This window comes from Pantherophis guttatus, chromosome 5 (genome assembly GCF_059756535.1).
Source record: "Pantherophis guttatus breed Tessera chromosome 5, ASM5975653v1, whole genome shotgun sequence".
NCBI classification, from domain to species: Eukaryota; Metazoa; Chordata; class Lepidosauria; order Squamata; family Colubridae; genus Pantherophis; species Pantherophis guttatus.
This window is the reverse complement of record NC_142067.1, coordinates 59230500-59248063: the sequence shown is the minus strand read 5'-3', so window position 1 is coordinate 59248063 and position 17564 is coordinate 59230500. Positions and strand designations below refer to the sequence as shown.

Here is a 17564-nt window from a genome sequence, read left to right as displayed (position 1 = left end):
TCTTCTCTTTCAGCTTCCTCAGCTGAATCATTAGAATAAATTTGTGGCCATATTTGAGACTGATAATGTCTCATGACAGCAGATGTAAATTGACTGAACCTTAGATAAATTCTATTTGATATTCCCATGATTAGCATAGGGTTGAGCAACAATTTTGTGTCTGAAGGACATATTGTACTTTAAAATGTGGGAATTGGGGGCATCATGTCACCATCAGAGGGAACAGGCCAATTATACATCTTTCGTGTGTCTGGTAGAAAGGGTTTTTTTTTTTTAATCCAAGCTTCAGGAGACTGCCCATTAGTCTCGCCCATTGGGATGCTCTGGGGTTTTTCTTTCTGGAATGTTTTTCTCCACATTCTGGACTTGGTTCCTTTCCAAATTCAATCTCTCTTTTGATGGCTTCACCCACTACCTGTCAGAGTTTCTTGCAAAAATCAAATCCAGAAGCACACACAGATAACTGATTCAGCTGGATTCATTAACTTCTTTATATACATAATAATACATGAAGATAAGTATACAATACCAATATAGATTCTTCTTCAACTTAGTAGCAGTTACAAGCAAAACACAAGGTAGGAGAGAACAGTTAGTTTCATTTCAGCAGAGCAGACTAGTCCAGGTTTGTTTCATTTCAGAGCTGAGCACAGAGCTTAATATAAAGACAGCCTCCTCTATATAGGGCAGTTAAGCTTCTGCACAGACTCAGTTGCCTAAGCCACGCCCAGACTTCTAGCTTAAGTTTCTGTTTCTAAACAGCCTTCATTGGCTGAGCCTGTTACCATGCCTGTTGTGTATGTATCTATTTTGTGCGGGAAATTCAAATGCACAGTGAATTCTGATTGGTTCTTGGTTGCCTCTGGAAAGTATATAAAGAGGGCTGTTGCCTGTGAGTTTTTGCTGAAGTCTCACCCTGAATTAAAGAGCTGTTGTTACTAGCCTGCTTGTGCCTCTCGTTATTCCCGCGCTACAACATTGGCGACGAAGGTGGGATAGAGGCCACAAGAGGCGATTCAAAAAGAGTGCGGAGTTTCAGCCAGGGTGACTAGCGAACACGGAGACATGGCATGTCTGCCTACGTTCCGCCAAAACCCTTTGACCCGACCCGAGAGAAGTGGGGATCATATCTGACCAGGTTCGAGTGCTCCCTGGAAGCGAGCGAAATGCAAGGGCTCTCTGCGAACAGGAAAAGGGCTCTGTTCTTAAGCCACTGCGGGCCAGACGTGTTCGAGATGGCCAAATCACTCTGCAAGCCAACCCCAGTCCAGACGGTTCCCTGGGATGTCCTCCAGGCCAACCTGAGAGCCCACTACGCTCCAGTTCCGTCTAAATTTGTTCAGCGCTACGAACTCCGGCAACAAGTTCAAAAAGAAGGAGAGCCGGTCAGCGCTTATGTGGCCGCACTTCGAAAAGCCGCAACGCATTGTGACTACAGAGACTTAGACGACGCGCTGCTTGAACAATTGATTTGTGGGGTTTGAGATACCCGGTTACAAAGGCGTCTTCTAGCCAAGCCAGACCTAACGCTAGCCGGCACGCTAGACGAAGCCCGAGTACACGAGGCCTCAACGAAAGCTTCAGAAGCGCTGCAGCGACCACGTTCAAGCAAAGATGGGCCGAAAACAGCCCCCGTCCACAGAGAAGAGGTGCGAACCAGCACAGAGGAAGAGTCAGACAAGGACGTCTTCCATACAGACAAGAAATTGAGTGAACAAAGCTGCCGCCACGAGAACTGCCCTAGCTGTGGCGGGGATCACGAGAGACAATCGTGTAAATACAGAGAAGCCATTTGCAGGCGTTGCGAAAGGAAAGGCCATTTAGCGCGAGTTTGCAGAGCTCAATTTCCGCGTAGACGAAAGCCACGTGACTACCGCGACCAACCAGAACCGGCTCATTCAAAACAGCCAATCAAAGATGACGGCGCGAGGAAACAGTGCAAACCTCAAAAGCAGGAGACCTACAGCACAAGAATCGACCAAGCCAGCACAACCGACGACGAGAAAGTCTACACGAAAGTAGAAATCAACGGCAAATCCTGCGAAATGGAAATCGACACCGGGTCTACGTTATCGATCATGTCCTGGTCAACCCTCAAGGCACTCCTGCCCAAGCTTCAGAAGAACCAGCTGTCCCGTCAGAAAATCCGCCTACTCGACTACCAGGGAAACCGAGTTCCCGTTGAAGGCGTGGGCACGTTCCGGGTCACCTACGGCGAGTTCCAGAAAGAGCTGCCCCTGACCGTTGTTAGCAAGCCCCTACCAAGTCTACTGGGCATGAAATGGTTCCGGGCCCTCGGCATGCGCTTCACGGGTGTTCACAGCATCAGCGGATCATCACTTAAAGAAACCCTGCTCCACGAGTTTCGGGACGTTTTTGAAGAGACTCTAGGCAAGTACGTGGGGACCCCTATATCTTTTAATTTAGACCCCAACGTAGCGCCAATTAGACTGAAAGCAAAGCGAGTTCCCTTTGCTTTAAAGCCCAAAATTGATGCGGAGCTCGACAAGCTCATTAAGCAAGGGGTGCTAGTTCCCGTGGATCACGCTAAGTGGGAAACCCCAATAGTCACACCAGTCAAATCGGATGGCTCAATTAGAATTTGCGCTGACTATAAATGTTCGATTAACAAGGCGTTGCAGCAGAGCGCCTATCCGGTTCCAATAGTCCACCATCTACTACACTCCCTGGGGCCTGGCAAGCTATTCACAAAACTAGACCTTGCGCAGGCATACCAGCAACTGCCAGAAGATGACGCTACAGCAGAATCACAGACAATAGTAACTCACAGAGGTGCCTTTAAATGCACCAGGCTTCAGTTTGGGGTCAGCATCGCCCCAGGACTTTTTCAAAGCACAATGGAGCGCCTCCTGCAAGGCCTCCCAGGTGTCGTTCTGTATTTCGACGACGTTTTAATTAGTGGCCAAGATGAAGTTCAGTTGGGCCAGAGAGTTAGACAGGTCCTGACCAGATTCAGAGAAGCGGGACTTAAACTCAAACGAAATAAATGCAAGATAGCGGTTCCATCAGTGGAATTCTTAGGCTACAGAATCGATGACACAGGCATTCACCCCACAGAAAGCAAAGTTAGGGCTATCCAAAGCGCGCCCACCCCCAAGTCGAAATCCAAGCTGCAGGCTTTCCTGGGCCTCCTCAATTTCTATATGATGTTTTTGAAACACAAAGCCACCATTGCAGAGCCTCTGCACAGGCTCCTGGGAAAAAATGTTCCGTGGGTTTGGGGCAAGCGAGAAGCGACCGCATTCAACACAGTTAAGAGACTTTTGTCTGAGGACAGTTTCCTCATCCAGTACAATTCTGAACTACCTCTTGTATTGGTCTGTGAAGCTTCCCCCTTTGGCGTTGGCGCGGTTTTAAGCCATAGACTGCCGAATGGGTTAGAGGCGCCCATCGCCTATTACTCTCGCACTCTGTCTAGTGCTGAAAGGAACTATAGCCAGCTAGATAGGGAGGCACTAGCGGCTGTAGCGGGGGTCAAAAAATTTCACGAGTATTTGTTTGGCCGCACCTGTGAACTCATTACAGACCACCAGCCTCTTTTGGGACTTTTGGCTGGAGATAAACCGACCCCGGCGGCTCTCTCCCCCAGGATGACCAGATGGTCCATTTTCTTGGCCACCTATTCATACAGACTGCTCCACCGACCGGGCAAAACCTTAGGACATGCTGATGCCCTCAGCCAATGTCCCTTGCCCGAATTATGGACAACCCGACCCCAGAAGCCCCAGTTTTACTGCTTGACATTGTTTCCCCGGGCCCCATTTCTTCGAACGAGGTGGCGAGGGTTTCTGCCAGAGACTCTGTTTTGCGCACAGTAATGGGCTGGGTAACGAGGGGATGGCCTACCAAGGTGGACGGTGGTGACTTCCAATTGTACTTTAACAAAAAAAATGAACTGTCAATGTTGGGGGGTTGTTTGTTGTGGGGAGACAGGGTGGTCATTCCTTCGTGGTTAAGGCACAGAGTTCTCAAAATGCTGCATGAGGGACACCCTGGTGTTGTTCGCATGAAAAGCCTAGCTCGTAGCTATGTTTGGTGGCCACATCTCGACCAAGATGTCACTGAGTGGGTGGGGAAGTGTAGGCCCTGCCAGGAGTCCCACCCAGATCCTCCCATAGCGCCCGTTCGGGAATGGGAAAAACCAAAAGGGCCGTGGGGGAGGATTCACATCGATTTCGCTGGCCCGTTCCATGGCCAGAACTTTCTTATTATTGTAGATGCATATTCTAAGTGGCTCGAAATTGCCTTAATGCCATCTACCACTTCTGAGGCCATAATCAAAGTACTCAGAAAACTATTCGCAACACACGGGTTGCCAGACACCCTGGTATCCAACAATGGGCCCCAATTCACGGCGACTCAATTCGAAGGCTACCTAGCCGAATTAGGCATAAGACATGCATTATCCGCTCCTTTTCAGCCGGTTTCTAATGGCCTTGTTGAAAGATTTGTAAGAACAGCCAAAGAAGCCCTCTCCCGACTCGATGCAGGGGACTGGCAGGCTAGAATAAATGAGTTCTTAGCAGTACAGCATGCCACCCCGTGCTCCACTTCAGGCCGCAGCCCAGCCGAGCTTTTAATGGGCCGAAAGCTACAATGCGTTCTAGACAGACTGCATCCTAATTACTCCTCCGATAGCTTCACCGGGGAAGGGGGAGGACTAAGACATTTCGAAGTAGGATCACCAGTTTTTGCTAGAAGCTACACCAATGGGCCTTTATGGGTAGAGGGAACCACTGTAGGAATTACCGGTCCAAAGTCATACACAGTTGATATAGGGCATGGTAAAATCTGGAGGAGACATATAGATCAATTGTGTAAACGTTTACCAAACAAAAACTCGTGTCCTAACTATCCAAGTCTTCCTGACACAGCTACCTCAAGCCCGAGTAAGCCGGAATACTTATCTGGCAACCCTGAGTTCCAGCGCCGCCCCAGCGAGCCAACACTCCCAGCCGGAGATAGCCACACCTCCGGAGAAATCCGGGAGGTTCCATTGGCGGAGCCGGAAGAGACAGGAGGTCCCTCCGACCGGCTCGAGGCCTCGCCAACAACTGAACTGCGCAGGTCAACCAGGATTAAGACACGCCCTGGTCACCTGTGTGTTTTTGTATGTAAATATGTAAATAGATAGAATAAGTCTTGATAGTACAGTGGTTTAATGCACCCTGTTATTAACACAGCTGCCTGCAATTTCTGCTGGTTCGAATCTCTCCAAGGCTCAAGGTTGACTCAGCCTTCCATCCTTTCTAAGGTAGGTGAAATGAGGACCCAGTTTGTGGGGGCAATAAGCTGACTTTGTATAAAAAATATACAAAAGAATGAAGGCTATTGCTTAACACATTGTAAGCCGCCCTGAGTCTCCGGAGAAGGGCGGCATATAAATCAAATTTTTAAAAAAAAAATTAAAAAAAAGTGCCTTCTGGGAGGGGAGGGGTGTTGTGTATGTATCTATTTTGTGCGGGAAATTCAAATCCACAGTGAATTCTGATTGGTTCTTGGTTGCCTCTGGAAAGTATATAAAGAGGGCTGTTGCCTGTGAGTTTTTAAAGAGCTGTTGTTATTAGCCTGCTTGTGCCTCTCGTTATTCCCGCGCTACAACAATGCCTATTTGTTGGCTGACCTTGTTACCATGTCTCCATTCAGTCCCCATTGGCTAATCTATTCCAGTCCATGAATAGTCATACTCTGACAATACCAAATTTGATCTTTGCTTTGTTCAATTTTTGGAGAGTTATTCTGTTGGTGTATAGACAAACTGAACAATTTTGGGGTCATTTTCCGTCATGTATGTCTACCACTTGTCTGAAAAGGGTGACTATAGAAATTGAATGAAAGAAAAACAAATAAATTAAATATCCTTTGAAGTGAAAATAACTACAAAAGGGGGCAGTCTCCCTCCCTCTCTCCCCCCCCCCACACACCCTCTCTCTTTCTTAGGACTGGGTTCCAGAAATGGTTGAACCAAAGCTCCCAGAATCCTTGTCTTTTAACTGTGTTGGTAGGGATAGCTAAGAGTTATATAGATGTATATGCTGTTCGGTGTGAAAACCTCAGTTTTCATTTCCTGGATATGTTTCTGGAGACTTTGATGGAAGTGTCCCATTATCCAAGTGCCAGCTCTGTTCAAAGTATTGCTCTCTGAATGAAATCTGGCTAATCTATGAAGGCTCAGAGAGAGATGTAAAAAAGAATTGGCAGAAAGGCACTGAGAATAAATTCTGCCTTGAAAGTGTCTGAGTATTATGAGTGACTGTTATGTGTTCCAGGGGTTTCTGTTCTGAATGTGCGGTTTCACTTAGGCTCCATAACTGATTATATACTTTTCTGTTGTAGCTGCCAAATAAACAGGCCTCTTTGGAATTGTTTCTAGCTAGCTGTTTCTAATAAAGCCTTGACATTTGTTTATTTATATATTTGTTTGTTTAATGCTTCACTGAAAAATGCAATTCTTTACTCTTTTTGAAAACTATTCATTTTCTAAGACAGCTTTACTAAGAAACAATAAAATGCAATATTATTGTTTTTTAAAAAATCAAGTTAATCTTATTCTAACTTAAAGTAAGGAAGTGAAAATATAATGCAGTTTGAAATATTGCAAAGTATTATGTCTATTGTAAGTCAAAGCAGTCAAGAACATTTTACAAACCTTTTAAAACAGCCACAGATGGAGCCATGGAATCATGTACTGTTTTTTAATTGGCAAAGGATAGGCCCTTCTGTTGTTGATAGACCCCTCAAAACCTCTCCAAACCCCCCATGCAGAAAGAGGACAAAAACAAACAAACAAAGAGGCAAATAGACATCCCTGTCTACCCTGAAAGGCTCTGGGGAACTGAAAAGACAGTGCCGGGATAGGAGAGGGTATTTGTGTCCCATGCATTGCCCATCCTTGAAGGGGGACATATATGGAACCACAAGAAAGTTGAAACATTCACTAAAACGGGTGTCAAACTCAAGGCCCGTGGGCTGGATCTGGCCCACAAGGTGGTTAGATCCAGCCCATGGGACCATCCTGGAAACAGCAAAGGACCAGCCTGTGGCGCCTTGGCCCAGCCCAGGACAACTGGCCGCTGATCTGCAACCTGATGGCATCTGTCCGGACTGGACCATGGCCAGCCTTAGATCCGCGGTGCCACCTCACCCCCACCCCTTGGACGTGTGCATGGGAGGTGGCAAGTGCATCCCTGGGGACTGCATTCTGAGCGCTTCCTTTCTCCCAGGAAGCCAGACCTTGCATGCTTGCCGCCTCCTGCATGCACGCCCAGGGGTGGGGCTGAGGCGGTGCCACCACCAGGTTGCAGATCAGCCCCAAGGCTGAACCAGCATCTCCATGCCCTGCTTGCTGGCCTTTCACTGAGACTACCCCGCCCCCGTGCAGGAAAGCCACACTGCCAATATCTCCCCCTCCCCTCATTCCTTTCTGAGCATGGACAAACGAAGGAAATGGGAATGAGATGGAATGGGATCTTTAGGCCATGGGGCTTTTGTCTGCCAGGGGCGAACAGGCAAAAGGCGGTGGCGTGCAGCTTCTGGCATTGGGGGGGGGCAGAAGCAGAACTGCCCTCTCAGCATCAGATGTGGAGGCAACAGAGGGGAGGGTGGACAAAAAGGGAAGCCGCTGCTCCCCAAGTTCTTTTTAAAGCTGCCAGAGGCTCCAGATAGAAGTTTCCCATTTTGATCCTTCCCCCATCGTTGTCTCTGCGTGGCTCTCCACTCACTTCTCCCAGACCCCTGCATGTGTGTGTGTGTGCAGGGGTCTCCCCCCTTGCAGACCCATACTGTGACATTGGGGAGAAAAAGAACAGGAGAAGAGAAGCTGGGAAGCTTCTTGCAGGCTTCCACAGGGCTGGGGGCAGGAGCTTGGGAGACAGGGCACAATGCAATCGGTGGCAGGTTGGGGGAGGATGTGCAGTCCACAGTACCTTGAGCACACACCATTGAAGTGGCAATAGGTGAGAAAAAGAAAAGAGCTCTCCAAAAAACCAGCTTTCGTTAGTTTGCAGCCTGCCATTGCAAAAGGTCTCTGTTCAGGGTACAGGGCTACAAGGGGTGGAGATCCCCTGTGCATGCACGCACGCACACACACACACACACACACACACCAGTGATGGATTTCATTTTTTTTTACTACCAGTTCTGTGGGTGTGGCTTGGTGGGCTTAGCATGGCTTGGTGGGTGTGGCTTGGTGGCATGGCAGGGGAAGGATACTATAAAATCTCCATTCCCTCCCCACTCCAGGGGAAGGATACTGTAAAATCTCCATTCCCTCCCCACTCCAGGGGAAGGTTACTGCAAAATCCGCATTTCCTCCCGATCAGCTAGGACTCGGGAGGCAGAGAATAGATGGGGGCAGGGCCAGTCAGAGGTGGTATTTACTGGTTCTCCGATCTACTCAAAATTTCCGCTACCGGTTCCCCAGAACTGGTCAGAACCTGCTGAAACCCACCTCTGACACACACAAGTATGTGCACGGCAGTGGTGAAATCCTGCCAGTTCTGTCCAGCTTGCACGAACTGGTAGCAGCGGTGGCATGTGGTTTGGCGAACTGGTAGCAATGGCAGCGCGAGGATCTACCCACCCACCCACCCACCCAGATGTCATTACTTCCTGGTTTTAACCAGGAAGTAACCCATTTTTGACCTTCTGTGCATGAGCAGAAGGCTTTGCGCATATGCAGAGGGTCAAAAATTGGACCTGACGACGCAGCTTGTGCATTTCCGAACTGGTAGGGAAGGTAAGTAGATTTCACCCCTGGTGCACGGGTCTGGGACAGTTGAGCTGAAAGCCACATAGAGGCCCATCAGGCGCAGAGGCAACGATAGAGAGGAGGGGTCAAAATTGGAAGCCACTGTCTGGAGCCTCTGGCATCTTAAAAGAAAGAAAGAAAGCAGGGAAGGAAGGAGGGGAAGAAAGAAGGAGGGGAGGAAGGAAGGAAGTAGAAGAGAGGGAGGGAGGGAGGGAAAGAGGAAGGAACGAAGGAGAGGCAACTTGGTTGGAGATGCTCAGTTCAAAGAAGAAAACAATTTTATGTTCTGTTTTGTCACAGACAGAACTTCGTTGGCAATCCAAGTTAACATTGGTATTCTTGAATTCTCTTAGGAAAGTATCCCCTCCTTGTGTGTTGGAAACAGTCATTTCCAGTGGGGAAAACAGGACAAAGCAGAGGGGGGGGTATTTTCCTTTGCTATATTTCCAGTCTGAATTAGACCATGGCAGGGTCCCTACAGGAGAGCCCTTTTAAGGATTGTATATTAATAGGAAATCTCATAAAAAACAGAGGAGCACTGATCAACTATCACAGTACAGCCACAGCTGTACTGTTGTCCATGGATGTGCCCACGAAATGCAAACACAGGGTAAACTGAGCCTAGTTTGTCTTTTAAGTGGCCACAAACTACTAGCAAATGTAGCATTTGATCACAAGGCAAGGAAGCATCAAGAAATGTTTCCCCTTTTGCATTTGAGTATCAAAAAAGGACAGGAAAGGAGAAAGGGAAAGAGGAAAGACAAAGAAAAAAGAAGGAAAGAGGGGAAGAAAGAAGAAAGAAAGGAGGAAGAGGGAAGGAAAAAGAAGAAAAAGAAGGAAGGAAGGAAGGAAGGAAGGAAGGAAGGAAGGAAGGAAGGAAGGAAGGAAGGAAGGAAGGAAGGAAATAAATTATAATGAGAGGGAGGGTGGGTCTAAGGAAAATCCTGCCTTAGCACTTGGCCATCAGCAACCTTGCTGCCTTTTCGCCATTCCCTTGTCCCCTCCTCCTGACCTCTCTTGGTGGTCTCCCATCCTATCACTGAGGATGCTTTGGTTACAAAGCTGGGTCTCCTCGCAAGGAGAGCAAGTGGGCCTCCCTCTGACCCACATACTTTGCCCTCCCACACACACCATGAGCAACCTGGCCAAGGAGAGCGAGCACAGCAGCAGCAGCCTCAAGTAGGAGGTAAGGGCAGCCAGGCAACCCCTTGAGGAAGGCTGGGCAGGGCTGGGCACTTACCCTTTACTGCCCAGGGCTCCAGGCAGCCTGCACCACCATCTGGGGGTCCTCCACATGACCTGAGAGGGTTGGCGAGGCACCTCTGGTGGACAAGGGTCTCACCTGATCTCGCCTTCTTCTGCTAGAGACGATGGATCCCCCCATGCCTCCCCGACCACCCCCACCTTCCCCCTCCCCAAGGTCAACCACAAGCCTGATGTGGCCCTCAATGAAATTGAGTTTGATACCCCAGCACTAAAGTAAGTATATGCCTGTAAATTATAGTAATTGTGGCTGAATGTGCATGTATAGATCTATATCCACTCATAGATTTTTTTAATCAAATCTATGGTGGTGTGGGGGAAGGTTGCCCTTTTTTTAGTGATCCATTCCTTCATCAGCAATCAAAAACTTAGTGAAAATATGTAAGCTATGAGTTCAGGCTGTATTTGCTGCTTTCCTTCTCTTTTTCTTTCATCTTTCATTTACACAAATCGGAAAAAATGAAGTATTTGCTGCGCAGCAACTCCTGGCTCCTTAGAGGCAGTAATTTGGCTGTGAGTGTGTGATCCCTTTCTTGGGATATAGACATATCTCATGAGATAGAACCAAATGTTTTTAAAAAGAAAAGAAATCTGGAAACATTTTCTTAAAAAGCAATTTACAAAACTACATGCAATATTCCAGACTAACCATAAGATGGTGGCAATCTACTACAAATAGTGACCTTAGCTAGACATCCTAAAAATAGAGAGTTTCTAAGAAATTAAGAGAAAGTTGGATATTCTTGAATATGGCCAGGAAGAGAAAGAAAAGAGCTGTATTTACATAGAATCACTTGCAGTATTTGCAGTAAAAACAAGAGACAAATAAGGCTAATTAGCACCCCACAGGAAAATGCAAGTTCCTGGTTATAGATTTTTACCTATTTCTACAAAGATTATGGGTTTTGATTTTAAATTCCTCTGATTATATATCTGACCTTGTCCTAGATTTCTTGAAATCCAGATTTTAAACAGAGGTTGTAGAGGTTGATGGTAAACTTCTTTTGTAACAGACTCAGTCTTTGGGTATTTCTTCAGTTCCCTGCTTTAATTCAAATTTTTAAAACAGATTCTATTTTTTTGTCTCGAAGAAGAAAGGACTAGGAAAACTCTGCCTTTTATGTATGTAGATGATGTATATTCAAAATGAGATACTGACTTGCATGAGAGGTGCTTTAATAGTCAATAATTTAAAACATTTGTAGACAGATTTCTTTCAGATTGATTTAAATAGTTGTGCTCAGATCGCATTCATGTCAGAGGCACTGATGTACTTCTGGACTGGAAACAATTAGCTGGTGACATCACTGTTGCCTGAGGGATACCCAGTTGGGGGCTCCTTCATGTCCCTGGCAGGAGTGAAGGACAGGAGCTCATCCTGCCTCATGGCAGCACTAGGGTCTTGAACACAAGCTTGCTGCTTGTCAAGCCAGCATCCTAACCACACGGGTCACAGTGCTCCTGGAGTAGTTGTGCTAATAAACAAAGAGTGATCACTGTTTCACTGATAATATCCTTAATTGCAGTGACAATTTCTCCTGCTTTTCTTTGTATTGCTCATGTTTATTGTCAAGGAATCCCTTATTGATTGGACTAGTTGGGTCTCAGACTACAGTCTACAATTTGTTTAACTTCTGAATGGACTTTCCAGTATTCCAATATAATTTAAGAATTACATTTATTAACAGAGGCATCAGGTTAGAAACCAGGATACCATGAGTGCTAACCCTGCCACAAAGCCAGCTCAGTGACCTTGGACCAATTACTCCTTCTCAGTCCTAGGAAGCAGGCAATGGCAAATCAATGGAAGCCAAATGTTTCAAATCTTGCTGAGGAAACTTCACGGACTAGTTCAACACCAATTCGAAAGCAACCTCCACCACACACAAACCTATTAAAGATTTTATTTCCAAAAATCTGTGCCTGCCAATTGCTCCTCATGTTTTATTTCTTTCTATAATAGCGCCATTGTTCCCTTCCTACTAAGTTTTCTACCCAGCTTTCATTTCACTGTCATTTGTTTGTTGCAGTTTGAGATTTACTGTACATCAGCTATTAAATAAGCCTGTTGGTAGTCTTGAATGGTATGTCATTTCATTCAAAAATTAAATTAGGCATAACAAGCTTGGTGAAAAAGCAAGGTGCAGAACATACATACATACATACATGGATTCAGAAAAGCAATTTGCTGTAGGTTCAACTTAGGATCCCTATCTTCAAAAAAGGAGACCCCAGCCTAGTTGAAAATTACAGACCAATCTCTTTATGCTGCATCACCTGCAAAGTCATGGAATCAATCATTAACCAATCCATTACCCTCCACCTAGAAACAAACAACCTACTCTCTAATAAACAATTTGATCTCAGAAAAAAATTATCCTGTAATCTACAACTTCTACACTGCAAAAACATATGGACTACAAATCTCGATCAGGGCAAAGCAATAGATGCAATTTACATAGACTTCTGTAAAGCCTTTGACTCATTGGTACATGACAAACTACTTCTAAAACTAAAATCCTATGGCATCTCTGGACCCCTACATAATTGGATAGCTGCGATCCTTTCAAACAGACAACAAGTGGTCAAAATAGGGAGTGTCCTATTAAATCCTGCACCTGTAAATAGCAGTGTCCCCCAAGGCAGCGTTCTAGGACCAACACTCTTCATACTATACATAAACTACCTTTGCAATCATATTATAAGCAACTGCGTTCTCTTCGTGATGATCTAAAAATATTTAACACCACCAACAATGCTGCTACCCTTCAAAAAGACCTTGACTTTGTGTCGGAATGGTCAAACAATTGGCAACTCCAAATCTCAACCAACAAATGCTCTGTCTTACACATTGGCAAAAAGAATCAGAACACAAAATACAAGCTGTGTGGACACGACCTTGTAGATGACCCTCACTCTGTCAAGGACCTTGGAGTACTCATATCAAATGATCTAAGTGCCAAATCCCACTGTAACAACATCGCCAAAAAGAGTTGTAAACCTAATCTTGCATAGCTTCTTCTCTGGTAATATCACACTATTAACCAGAGCATACAAGACATTTGCTAGACCAATTCTTGAATACAGCTCATCTGTCTGGAACCCACCCTGCATATTGGACATTAATACAATCAAACGTGTCCAGAAATATTTCACAGGAAGAGTCCTCCACTCCTCTGCTTGCAACAAAATACCTTATGCCACCAGACTTGAAATTCTGGGCCTAGAAAACTTAGAACTACGCCATCTTCGGTAGCTCATAAAATTATCTGCTACAATGTCCTACCAGTCAATGACTACTTCAGCTTCAACCACAACAATACACGAGCGCACAATAAATACAAACTTAAAGTGAACCACTCCAAACTCGATTGCAGAAAATATGACTTCAGCAACAGAGTGGTCAATGCCTGGAATACATTACTTGATTCTGTGGTTTCATCCCAAAACCCCCAAAATTTTAACCTAAAACTTTCTACTGTTGACCTCACCCCATTCCTAAGAGGTCTGTAAGGGGCGCGCATAAGAGCACCAGCGTGCCTACCATCCCTGTCCTAATGTTTCCTCTATTTATATGTATTTTATGTATCCAATCCATGTTTATACTTATTACCTAATATGTTCTTGACAAATAATAAAATAAAATAAAATAAAATAAAATAAAATAAAATAAAATAAAATAAAATAAAATACAGGCAGATAGAATGACAATTTCTGTGAACTAGATTATCACCACTGGACCTCCTAAAGCCTGACTATCTTATGTCTGTTATTCTATTTCATAGCCTTAGCATTACTTGTCCTCCCCCTACTTCTGATGCTGAAAGATTTAAAGATGGTTATCTGGGTTGCTATTTTCCTCTGACTCTTCAGCATTTTACTCTTTCCAGCAGAACAGAATGTTAGAAAAAAATTACAAAAAAGGGTGTCAGGACTCTTTGTCCATCAGGTTGCAATCAGTAAACTAAACTGAATGGAATCAAATTTTTCTATTGTGGAAGAAGTGATATAAGAAAGCTTGAGTTTAAATACAGGCCAAATCCAGTTTAGGTCTGCAAAGTAAAGCATTCCAGAAAAAAAAAAAACCCAAAATTGACACAGCAGTATAGGTTGCATATTGGTTTATCAAGATTGTTGATGGTCCATTCTACAACCACCTCTCTTTTTCCTCTTGCTTATGACCAAATGTAGAGCAGTCAGAATTTATTCTGTGCTTCCCAATCCAGAAACCTACAAAAAATAACATGTAATGAAAGCAGAAGCATACACATGCACACAACACATCTGTAAAGCAATATTATCTTGTGGAAGCTAGGAGACATGCCTTCTCAGTAGCTGGGCCTGTCCTGTGGAACAGCATTCCCTCTAAAGTCCATAGGGCCCAACTCTGTTACATTTTCATGAAGATGCAAAACATACAACTTGGAAATAAGATAAGGTGACCAGATTTTAACATTGGTAAAGAGGGACATTGTGGGCGTGGCTTATTTTGTGGACGTGGCTAGCTGGTCATGTGACTGGATGGGCGTGGCTAGCTGGTCATGTGACTGGGTGGGCGTGGCTAGCTGGTCATGTGACCGGGTGGCCATGGCTATGTGTATAGGGTAAGGTGAACAGATTTTAACATTGGTAAGAAGGACACCATTGTGGGCGTGACTTATTGTGTGGGCGTGGCTTGGAGGCCATGTGACTGGGTGGGCGTGGCTAGCTGGTCATGTGACCGGGTGGCCATGGCTATGTGTATAGGGACTACTCAGAGGGCTGAAAAGTCATTTCTGACAGGTCCTCACACTTTTGACTGGTCCTCACACTTATGACCATCCTCACATTTATGCCCGTGCAGTATTCTTAACAACCATGTCACTCATTTCACAACTGCTTCTCTTCACCATGGTGACAAGATAGGGCAAAAACGTAAAATGTGAGGACAGTCGTAAGTTCGAGGACTGGTCAAAAGTGTGAGGACCAGTCAAAAATAACTTTTTCAGCCCTCTGAGTAGTCCATATGCACAAAAGGACTAACCAGAGGGCTGAAAAAAGTCATTTCTGACAGGTCCTCGCACTTTTGACTGGTCCTCACACTTATGACCATCCTCACATTTATGCCCATGCAGCATCCTTAACAACCATGTCACTCATTTCACAACTGCTTCTCTTCACCATGTGATAAGACTGGGCAAAAAACGTAAAATGTGAGGACAGTCGTAAGTTCGAGGACTGGTCAAAAGTGCGAGGACCAGTCAAAAATAACTTTTTCAGCCCTCTGAGTAGTCCATATGCATAAAAGGATAGAGCAATAGAGAGGGATGAAGGAAGGGAAGGGAAATTAGAGTAGGAGTGAGGGTAAGAGGGGGAGGAAGAGAGGAGGAGAAGGAGAAAGGAAGAGGAAGTAGGGAGGAGAAGAAGAGGGCGGGAAGAGAAAGTAAGAAGGAAAGAAAAGAGAGAGGTGGTAGGTTTGAGGAGAAAGATTGCTGTACAATAAAAAAGATGAAAGGGAAGAAAGCCAACCCCAAACAAATATAAAGATATTAAGATAAAGAATGAATGGTTAAACTTTAAAGAATAAAAGAGAACAAATATGAATAAATAGCAGTAATTAGAAACACACATACAAACATACAATTTATTTTCTTTGAACAGAGTATTTGGCCCGTTCACAAATTTAAACAGTGTTTAGTCACTTCAATTAAATTTACAATTTCTATATTTCCTTTTTGCCATATTTATTCCTCATCTATTTTTTTAAAAAAACCAATATTACCCTTCATCCTCATCTCTAATCTTAATCAAATTCAATTTTTCCCTTCTATTCTATATTATACCCCTTCCCATTGTCATCTATTTTTATATCCATCCTCACATTGGTTAATTATGTAATTATGTAATACAGTTGTTTAAAACAAATTCAACATTTTAATATAAATCAATTAGTTATAAAACTATCTTTTTTGTATATTAATCAATATGAACATGAATATTCCAATTATTTCCATGCAATCCAATTTCTTACAAATCAATTAATTATATTTACCAATAATAATAAACCAAATAATTTCCCCCATATATTCCTCAGAACCACAATTTAACCATTTCTGCTTTCAATACAATATACAATTAATAGTATCTCAATTATTACAATTCCCTAGTTAAATACAGCTTTTTTTTCTTTTGTGTTTTAAAATCTTGAACTCTCCTCCTAAATTTCCCATTGTTTGCAGTTTTTCACCTACCTTTTTTAGGGAGGAAAAATAAAAATAAAAATAAATCTCTTCTCTGCCTCATTTTGTCAAGTTGCACCAAAGATCCTGGTTTCGGTTTCGTTTCTGCAGCTTAGCTAGGGGGGAAAAAACTGCTTCAGGAACTCTTTACACTGATTGCCTGTAGGGCGGCCCTTTGAAGCCCCGGGCAAGAGTTTAAACAGTTTTTTTTTTCTTCTAGCCATCAGCTGGGGCTCAAGAGGCAGCGGGACTCAGGAGGGAGAATGAAAAATCGGGACTTTTTTGAAACGCCGCGGGACGCGGGACAAATTGCTAAAAATCGGGACTGTCCCGCCAAAAGCGGGACGTCTGGTCACCTTAAAATAAGGCAACATAATACATAGTTTATGTAATTTCACTTTCCTGTAGTAACTTCTGAATCTTTTTGGGATTTTACCAGTTTTTAACTGATAATCCTAAATATTTTGAGGCATATACACATCTAAAGATTTTATGAATAAAAGATCATTCTCAGAAGATGAATAGAGGCCTGTGATTATTTAAAGGTTTTGAAAGATGAATATCCTGGAAACAAACTAGTAATCTGTCCAGCCAAAATGTTTAATTCTGATCAGGCCCTGCTTCCCTTCACTGCAGTTTGGAATATGCAAGGTTGTGTGACAACCATATTGCTATGTTACTCCTAACTTTCTTGGGTACTAGAATGATAGCTTTGAAAAAATCTTTTATTTCTGTTTTGTTTCTTTTTGTTCATTCTGACAAATCTGTCACCTTGTAACCCTTATAAGGTAACTTTTGCTTGCTAACTCTTGTTTCTCTGGGTAAAGTGATATTCCAGCTTCCAACCTTGTTTTGTAAAATTCAGCTGAGCCATCAATGGGAATAAAAACATTGCAAAACAACCTCTTGTAGACTGTTATAGTGGTATATCTTGTCTCCTGCTGGGCTCTGGATTTTTCATACTTACTGCATACCCTGAATAAGTCCTTCGTATTTCTAAAAACTCTCTGCCAAATTATGTTATTAGGATTTTGTCCTGTTCCTACTGAGCTCAGCTGAAAATCTCCCATCAGTTTCATTGGTAAATAATCACACATGGAGGTAAACTATATATCTTTTTTAAAAGACACATTATCATACGTGCCTCCAAAACAGGTGCTGGTTGCCTTATCTAATATTTTTGTTTTCTTCTTAAGTGTGAAGATAATAATAAAATAGTCATAAGTAACAGAATATTGGATTGCTCCTTATTAGAAATGTACAAATACATATTTAATTAAAATGCATCTTAATTTCTGGCATTAAAGACAAGC

General features: G+C 43.9%; 1 pseudogene; it reads left to right on the top strand.

The window, feature by feature from the left end:
• The first annotated feature begins 1070 nt into the window (after positions 1 to 1070).
• On the top strand, positions 1071 to 6879 carry LOC148113400 (uncharacterized; annotated as a pseudogene).
• The last annotated feature ends 10685 nt before the right edge of the window (positions 6880 to 17564 follow it).